Consider the following 9,167-nt stretch of genomic DNA (forward strand, 5'->3'; position numbering starts at 1 on the left):
TCATGCATACGATTGAATACAAAGAGCATGCGCCGTTAAAACCTTAGACCAGTTATAGAATAGACACCATGGGAAGTCTAGCCTCTGCAGCCAACATTTACTGCCATATCTCTAAATCGTGACGTCATCATCGGATAGAAAACTTCCAGATTGTGTCTATTTCAGAAGTATGTAAATATCATTATTTATTAAAATGGTAAAATCCAGCTGCGCTCCCGCTGAAATAGACACAATCTGCTATGGAAAACAATGTAAACAAACTCTACAGAAAAGTTTTCTATCTGATGCTGACGTCACGATTTGGAGATATGGCAGTAGATGTTGGCTTCATCGACTTTTAGTATGAATATACAATAGGCCGTGTCTATTCTATAACTGGTCTAAGGCTAAAACAATGTTTTTTTCACTTTGAATCGTGACTTGATGGACGCTCTAAGTGTTTAGGTATAATTAATTTTTGTTGATACCGGTTGCTGAAGGTTCTTGAAAGCTTTATCGCAGAATCAACGTTCTAAATCGTGCAATTTATGGAATCAAGCAACCCATTCAACAATTTGTCTTCCAGAACACTCATGATAGTTGAAATGTAATTGCATACAGGTAAGTCAAGTTTCATCACTTTCACTATACATTTTCTGGATTTGAAACAAATTACAATAATTATATTAGCAAAAAGAACTATAAAGCCCAAAGGTATAATAATACCAGTATGTGAAACAAATTGAATTGAGGTTAACTAGGCCTAGCTATATGCGCAGTGGTGTTCGAAAAAAATACCTATTATGTAGAGACTACAATCATTCTACTTTACCTGCCCAGTTAAATATTTCTGTTTAAAATTGATTGGACAATTAAAAAACTATTACAAAAACAGTCTTAATAAAAAGTTGGTAGTAAGCTTGCATAGGCCTACAGACACAAGAGTACTCAAAACTTATAATGTACAGTATTTCTAACAAAATACTTGTTACCTACCTAATAGAAGAATGAAGAGTAGGCTACATATTTTTACTATCTTTATAATAATTAACTGTATTTTAAATGAATTTACAGTCCAGTTAATCAGTCGGACGCTTACCTAACCTATAATGACACGTTAAATCATGGCATTCTTAATTAAACTTATCCCAAGTTCATTTCCACCAGCCAATTTTTTCTGAAAACGTATGAAATTGTATGTAACTTATGTAGACACAATTCTTGTTTTCTGTTTTGGCTACAGTACAATAAAATAGGCCTATGTAACACAAATTTGTGCTGGGTTTAAACAAAATACAGAGTCTATAACTTCGATTGAGTTTTAAGCTGCGTTTACACTATGTAACGTTTTCATAAAACAAATGTTACATAACAAATTAAATCAAATGTTACAAATGCATATAATGTTTTACATGCAACTTCGAATTTTATAACAGAATTTCGTGTTATATAGCACGTTTTTCCTTTCCTGCATAAAATCGATAAACACAAACAGATGTATATTTAAGCTTATTACAAATTTATTTTTGTCTATAACCAAAAGTTATACAACAAATCTATATAACTGAAGTTATTTATAACATGTTACATGTAAGAAGTTTATTTAATAAGTTATATATTATAAACGCACCTTTAGTACTAGTAAGTTTTAGACTATCAGTTTCCTTTGTTTTTGTCTATAATTTTGAAGAAGAATATGACCCAATGTGGAGATTGTCAGAGAGTGATTCCAATTCATTGAGTAGTGACAATGATATCACTCAGAATGATTTGAGAGGTGAGAAATAGCCTACTTGGTCCATGTAATAATTACAGATAAATTATTATTTATCTTTGTGTAAATTGTTGGTTGGTTAATAATTTGTGAAGAATTAGATTTTTAACACTTTTGTGATTTTGAGTTCAGCTGTTAAATACAATCTATCTATAGCCTATTCAGAATAATGTAAAGATTAGAGCTTTTAACTTCCAATTGTGAATAAATACTGAGTCTGTATGTTTGTTCATATCAATTTATTAGGCTACGTCTAAAATGTTTGAATACATTATTATATTTGAAATACCGTTAGAAGATTCCATGTTGTAGTCTCATATTCAGTACCTAAACTTTAAAGATTTTTGTCTAAACCCAACAAAATTTCATCAATAACCAACCTTACAATATTATAATAAAGAACCCAATGAAATAAAAATAACATGTCGTTTTTGTTTTAGATTGTTCATCTCCAATTACTGCTGATCAACTGAAAATTGCTAAAGAAGTAGAGAAAGTATTGTCAAAAACATCACCTGGAACTAAGGTAGGATCAATTTCTACTGTATCATTTTCAGTTTTGTTTTAAGGTGGGTTTTTATTTATGCATAACGACCGATTGTCCTTGAAATTAAAATGGTCGACAAATACGCAGTCCGCAGCATATGAAGTGTTTTTGTTTTCACGACCCGAAGTACACAATGTCACACGCAGTGATCATAAACTAAATATGGTAGTATGAAAAAGGCATCAAAGATAATAAATAATATAATATCTATTTTGTAATTATTGATCATGTATATTATATGATCATAGATATTATCACAGCTTTTTCTATTAGTCCTATGGTAAAAGTAGGTGATAATGAACTTATATTTCACATCAAATAGAAATATCTCCAGCATCAAAACTATATGAAGCAAGGATAGGCTTATTCTATTGATTAGGCTAATGAAATAGTAGCCTACTATTACAGTTATTATAATTATTATGAATATAGTAGTCAATTACAAAATGGAAATTGTAACTATAAACTTTCAATAATCATTATCCAATCAATCATCTTGATTTTATTCATAGCTTTTGGCTAATCTTGCTTGAATAATTTTGATTTTCTCAAAAAACTAGAAAAATAACTTTGGCTTATTTTATTATATATTGTTATTCTCTCTATAGATGGTCGATTCATTTGAGATAGATGAAACCGAAATTGAAACAGAATCAGAAAAGTTGGGAAATAAGAAGACTACTCACACAGGTTTGTATGTTTTCCTCTTCTAATATGCTTTGTGTTGGGAATTATTTGAATAAATGGACCACCTCAGCATAAGTTGAATGGTATTCTCAACAAATAATTCATATTTCATTTGAACAGAAGTGTTCCCCATTCTAATGCTAGCTGAACATATTGTTTTCATGATACGTATAATTTTTGGCCTAAATTCTTGAATGTCACAGCTATGCGAGTTACATAAAGTGCATTTTCAAACATTTTTAATTGGAGTTCATAGCTTCCATAGTTTAAAAGGGTTCTTTGTACTAACATTTAAAAATAATGCAAAAACACAGTTGGAGAACAATGAATTTACTCTTAAAAATCTGCTTACTAGACTTCATTTGAATTTGATTTTTTAGTTATTTTATTAGTTGCCTTGGAATTACTCTTGCATAGTGATGTGGTCTGTGTGATTCCGTGAAGGGTGTAGATGCTGATAATTCAAGAAATTGCAAGAGAACTTCGTATTACAATTACCTTATCATGTACTCTTGACAGATTAATTTCCATCTAATTGATGATCTAATAATGAATTCCAGGTAGAAAGAAGAAAAGCAGAATTGATCTTGAAGAAGAAAACAAGAAGCTTAAAGAGCAGATAGCTGAACTGCAAAACATCCAAAATTCTGATCAGCCAAGTTCTACTTGTGATGGTGAGCTTCAGTTTTGTATATTTTCATTATTTCGAATTCTTATTCTTGTTGGAAACCATTCTACAACGTTTTATCAACTCACTTTTGTTAATGCCTGTCCGACTAGCTAGAGACTTGAAACTTTCAGGATAGGTCAGAACCCAATGACAATGCATTTTTCATTGTTTTTCAAAAATTTACCAATTTCTTCTTTTTGTGGATAACAGTTTATCATTAAAAAGAAAAAAAATGTCTGAGAAACTGTCTCGCTTTCACCACCCACTTATCTTTTGAAACAAAAAAGTTTCTAGCATGTCGAAAATTTCCTGTTTTCTGCTGGGAATGTCTCGACATTGACGAACATAAACATTATTAAAAAAATAATTATAGGTCGGATAAAAATGATCCAGACACCAATAGAAAGGAGACATTCTCCCCGTTAATTTGGTATAGAATTATTACGCATAACGATGCCCCATGATTCTGAGAGATGTGATATTCAAAAGAAAAACAAATTTTCGCGATGTTTCCAATTTTACCATAAAAGTTAAATTTCCTTTTGATTCTTCAACCCTGAAAATTTTCTAGCACTACTAGGATATCGGGGATGATATTCTACATCCAATTCTGACGTTGAATTGGAAATTTGAGAAAGTTGCAATTTCACACGATTTGGCAACCCTGTTTTTTCTTCGGATGGAGGGCCAAGTCTCAACTTATTTTACACAAATTAAGTGTGCTAATAAAGTCGTAAAATGAAATAGCAAAAGTGTACTATTTGAGAGTCAATTGCATATTCGTGTTTAGCATAGCCTAGTAGAGTATAAGCTAATAGCTGAATATATGTGTTATCGTCTGCTAAACAGATGTGTCTCATTTCGTTTCGTTTATGTTTTGATTCTTGGCTTGTGAAATTATACTTTCATGTTACTTGTTCATGTTCTACTCGTGTTATTTGAATAGCACGTTAACACACTTTGCATAATTTGACATCAGCGTGAATACCCCTAGTATTATTATTTGTGAAATCATGTCAGATTCTAATATACAGTAATATTATCAATGGGGTTATAAGTGAGACGTGAAGTCTTATAAATACACAATAAATCAATCAAAGCTTTTTTGTTTCAGATGATACAGGAATATCAGAGATCAAAGAAAAAATGAATCGATGAGATAGTATAAAAAATACTTTTGTCCATTCTGCCATGAGCTTCAGCACCATTTCTCAAGACATCTTTTGAACAACCACAAACAGGAAGATGAATTCAGGAGGGGTTAGAAAAGATTATGTTTTATCCTATTTCTCCTATTAAGGAGGGAGCAGAATAGTTTTGCCCATCATAGCCTGCCACTGAGTTTGTAGCCTCAACAAATGTGTCTTAATGAGTTGGTGAAAATGCATCATCAAGATTATTTATGAAACAATCAATTTCTTTCATTTTCGATGCTACTTTCACCACCTGGCGAAGTTTGGTTCTTATCATGTTTTCAGATGTTGTTCTTTATTTCGAACACACAAGTAACTGCCATAATCAAGTATGGTCTCATCCTTCAATATGTGATTATACACCTCATTGTGATCCATCCCTGGCAAAACTACTTTTTTCAACATAGGATGTATTTTTTGTTTATCTGCTCTTCAATCACGATGGCACTTGATCTTATTTGAAGGTCTTTTGGAACAATTTTTCCCCCAGTACAAAGTTTATAATGACGCCACAACGTAGATTTCGTGTAAAAATTATGGCTTCATTGATTTTTCACTGACATCTTGTTTGCGACGACAATAAGTTCACCTTTATTCAAATTGAAATCGGTATTGAATATTAGGGAGCCTCACCCTCTAATTCTAGCTATCAAATCGTTACGTACTTTTGAATTAGGTTCCAGGGAAGCAAGTTTGGTAAAGCAGTAATTTTCAAGGTAAAATAATTTTTATTTTCATAACTTTAAATTTAAAGAATGATTAACATTGTGGCTTCAAACTCAGTTGCTTAAGGCTGTGCAACAGGCTTTTGGAAACTTTTTACTGGTGATTTTTTTAAAGTTTTTCGATTTGGATACTATTAAACTATCAAAATAAAAAGCCTTTCTGTGGAAACATTTGTTTTCATTATTACTTTTTGAGATATGAGTGCCTAAAGTTTAAATTTGTGGAACAGATCATGTCAAGTTTGGTAACAGATAAATCCATTAAATTTTTATACATTCTTCACGGTATTGTTCAATATTAATGGAGAAATTTCTTTTGAAAATTATAATTTTTGATAGTTATTTCATTTTCTAAAAATGACTCAAACAAAAATTGTTAAAATTCTCAATTTCTTCATTAATTGAACAACAGCGTCGAGAATTAATGTTCAAGATTTAATGGATCTATAACCAAATTTGAGATAATCTGTTCCGAAAATTTAAAATTTAGGCGCTCATATCTCAGAGTAATAATAATAAAAAAATGTCCTACAAAAATCAAAAGTATCTAAAAATCTCAGTATCCAAATCAAAAAATATCACCAGTAAAATGTTTCTAAAAAACCTGTTGCACACAGCCTAATACAAACTTATCTCGATTCTATTGCAGAAAATATCAAAATAAAACCTTTGATTATGGATACGTTAATGTTAATCCCTTCCAAAACCAACTTGGTCCATCTTAGAAAAACTTTCTTCTAATTTACTGACTAGAAGTAACATTTTGTGTCACTAGTAGAATTACCCTACCTATAGTAGGTAGTATTCATTTAATAATTATATACTATAATGTTTAGTATAATGAAGAACAAAGTACCCTTTCATTATATTTTTATTAACAAGACATGTTTTGGCTTATAATGCCATTTTAAAGTGTCGAAAAGTATTAGTTAAAGAATAGTTTTTTTGTATTAATTCCAAGAACTTTCAACTTTCGAGATTTGATTCGAGTAATTTTCAAAATTGCTGATTAATGAATTATATTGAAAAATCTTCAGTACATCTTATGTACTAATTATAGTTTATTGAACCATGACGAACTATGACTTCACTTGAGATTTTTCACTTTAATACTGACATGCAATCATTATTTTAAATTCAATAGGAAATTTGCCTATTTATAGACTGGAGCTTATCTGTTGAGGATGGGTTCAATTGAACTAGAAAATTGAATGAAAAAGACTAAGAAATTGTCAAAAAACCACTGATTTATTGATTTATTTCAGTTTATCAGAGATTGACAATGGTGTAATAACCGAAACCGGTCTTTCTAATTATCAATAAATCAGTGGTTTTTTGACAATTTCTTAGTCTTTTTCATTCAATATGAATAATTAGCACAATATCAACTTGTCAACTACACAAAAAGTGAAACTAGAAAATCCTCCAGTCTGTAAGTCGGAAAATTTTCTCTTAAATAAACATTATTACTACATGTCAGTATCGAAATGAAAAATTGTAAGTAATGTAGTGATTTTCTTTGTCAGAAATTCATGTTGAGTTATGATAAGATTTTAGACTTTGTAAGACTAAGTCAATATCATGGCTACTACTATTAGTAGTCAATTGTGCTTCTACAAGAAGAATTATCATAGATTGAAATTTTTGTTTATTTTATTCGTGTTTTTTAGCAAAAAATCATTTTTTGAAATTCATGTTGAGTTATGATAAGATTTTAGACTTTGTAAGACTAAGTCAATATCATGGCTACTACTATTAGTAGTCAATTGTGCTTCTACAAGAAGAATTATCATAGATTGAAATTTTTGTTTATTTTATTCGTGTTTTTTAGCAAAAAATCATTTTTTCGAATTAAGTAATAATTTTAATATTATCTGTTAGATTTTATTTTCTTTACAATATGTTACTGAACTTTTATGATGAGCATGTAATTTATTATAAATTACGAGAGGGAAAAGTTTTTCTATTGTGTGAGGTAGGCTGTATATGAAACAGCAACCTGCATACTAGATAATGATTATGTACATTACAATAGATTATTAATTAACTTCTCACTTCTTTGTATGGCATTCTGTGCAACTGCTTCTTTAAAATAACATTTCATAAGTAATTTATGTAATTTTTCAAGACTTTTATGGGATAACAAAATCTTTTTCGTAGCATTATATTTTATCAAATCAAATCCAGTATTATCATTCTTGTCTCAATAATTTATTGAATTTTTATGCTGGACATGAGTCATGAATGTAGCAATAAATATGTAGCCATGTAGTAGTGTTTGATCTAGCAATTGAAGTGACGTTCAGATCGACCACCCTCCGCGCATGTGCAATAATAAGGCTAGTAGTTTTATTTTAACAGTACAAAGTAATCATAAAAGTGCGTACAGATATACGCGCCGCGAACATGAGCGATTCACTTTTAATCTGCTGATGCCAAGCTTTTTATATCTGTATCTTACCGTTTCTGTAAAAATACAGATATAGTCAGCTGATTAAAAGTGAATTGCTCATGTTCGCACCTTCATTGAAAAGCATGCAATCCAGAGGTGAACTCGAAGTCCATCTAGCGATCCATCTAATTGCTGGGCATTTGATTACAAAAATCTCTTTTAAAACAGCTGTCTGTGTATGAATGTTTGTTGCACAATAAAGCTGGATTCCCAGACAACAGTAATAGTGAACAGTGAAAATATAATTCCCATTAGTTCAAATAGAATTATTCATATGGCCTGAGTGTGAATAGTTCAATTAGAACTCGTGGGAATAATATTTTCACTGTAGTGTGGGAATCCAGCTTAATAAGGATCTCTACAAGCAGTACGACAGCAATCATCCATACACGGGCAGTAAACTGTCTCAGCTGTTTGAAAAATGTTTTAAACTTGAATTTTTGACTATTATAATATATTGTGTAAAACGCAGTTAATAGCTTCATTACGCATGCGCAACAGGTTGTCGGCGGTGGCTGGTTTCTACCAAGATCCGAACGCCACCTTCAAGTAAAATATTATTTCCTTCCATTATGTCATGACCTGACTAAGTCAGGTAGGCCTGTATTGAACTGCTACTTCTAAAATGAATTTAATGATGAAACTTTAAATAAGATTAATTGAATGATCATTTAATAAGATTAATTCAATAATATATATTATATATACATTATATTATTGCAACTGCTACTCCAGAATAACATAATTGTTTGTATTCTTCACACATTTAAATCATGTACAGTACTATAATACCAATTTTATGAATTGTAAATGTGTTATAATGATCAAATATTGATTCATGAAGCCTTAGCCTATATCACTGTTTTGAGCAATAAAGTGAACAATTATAAACTCACTTTGTCTGTTTCTACTAATCCAGTTACAATTTATAGAGGCTATATAGCCTAACTGCAAAAAAACAAAAAAACAATTCAACTCATGAATTGATATCATCCAGTAAAAATCAATAAAGATTTCTTATTTGGTATATGAGAGTGAAAAACTCAACGACTGCAGATATATTGAATAATATCTCAAGTTGGTTTAAACTTTCATTTGATTCAACTCATATTATGCGAAACTTTATTGATTGAGCACAAA

The 9,167-nt window shown here is 30.5% G+C and overlaps 1 long non-coding RNA gene across 1 annotated transcript; it reads left to right on the top strand.

Annotated features, from left to right (window-relative positions):
* The first annotated feature begins 349 nt into the window (after positions 1 to 349).
* Positions 350 to 8,922, top strand: LOC111052362. Its single transcript, XR_005573001.1, has 5 exons — positions 350 to 600; positions 2,194 to 2,279; positions 2,909 to 2,990; positions 3,548 to 3,661; positions 4,772 to 8,922. It is a non-coding gene; the product is annotated as an uncharacterized LOC111052362 (long non-coding RNA).
* The last annotated feature ends 245 nt before the right edge of the window (positions 8,923 to 9,167 follow it).

The sequence above is a fragment of the Nilaparvata lugens genome, chromosome X (assembly GCF_014356525.2).
Source record: "Nilaparvata lugens isolate BPH chromosome X, ASM1435652v1, whole genome shotgun sequence".
Lineage (NCBI taxonomy): Eukaryota > Metazoa > Arthropoda > Insecta > Hemiptera > Delphacidae > Nilaparvata > Nilaparvata lugens.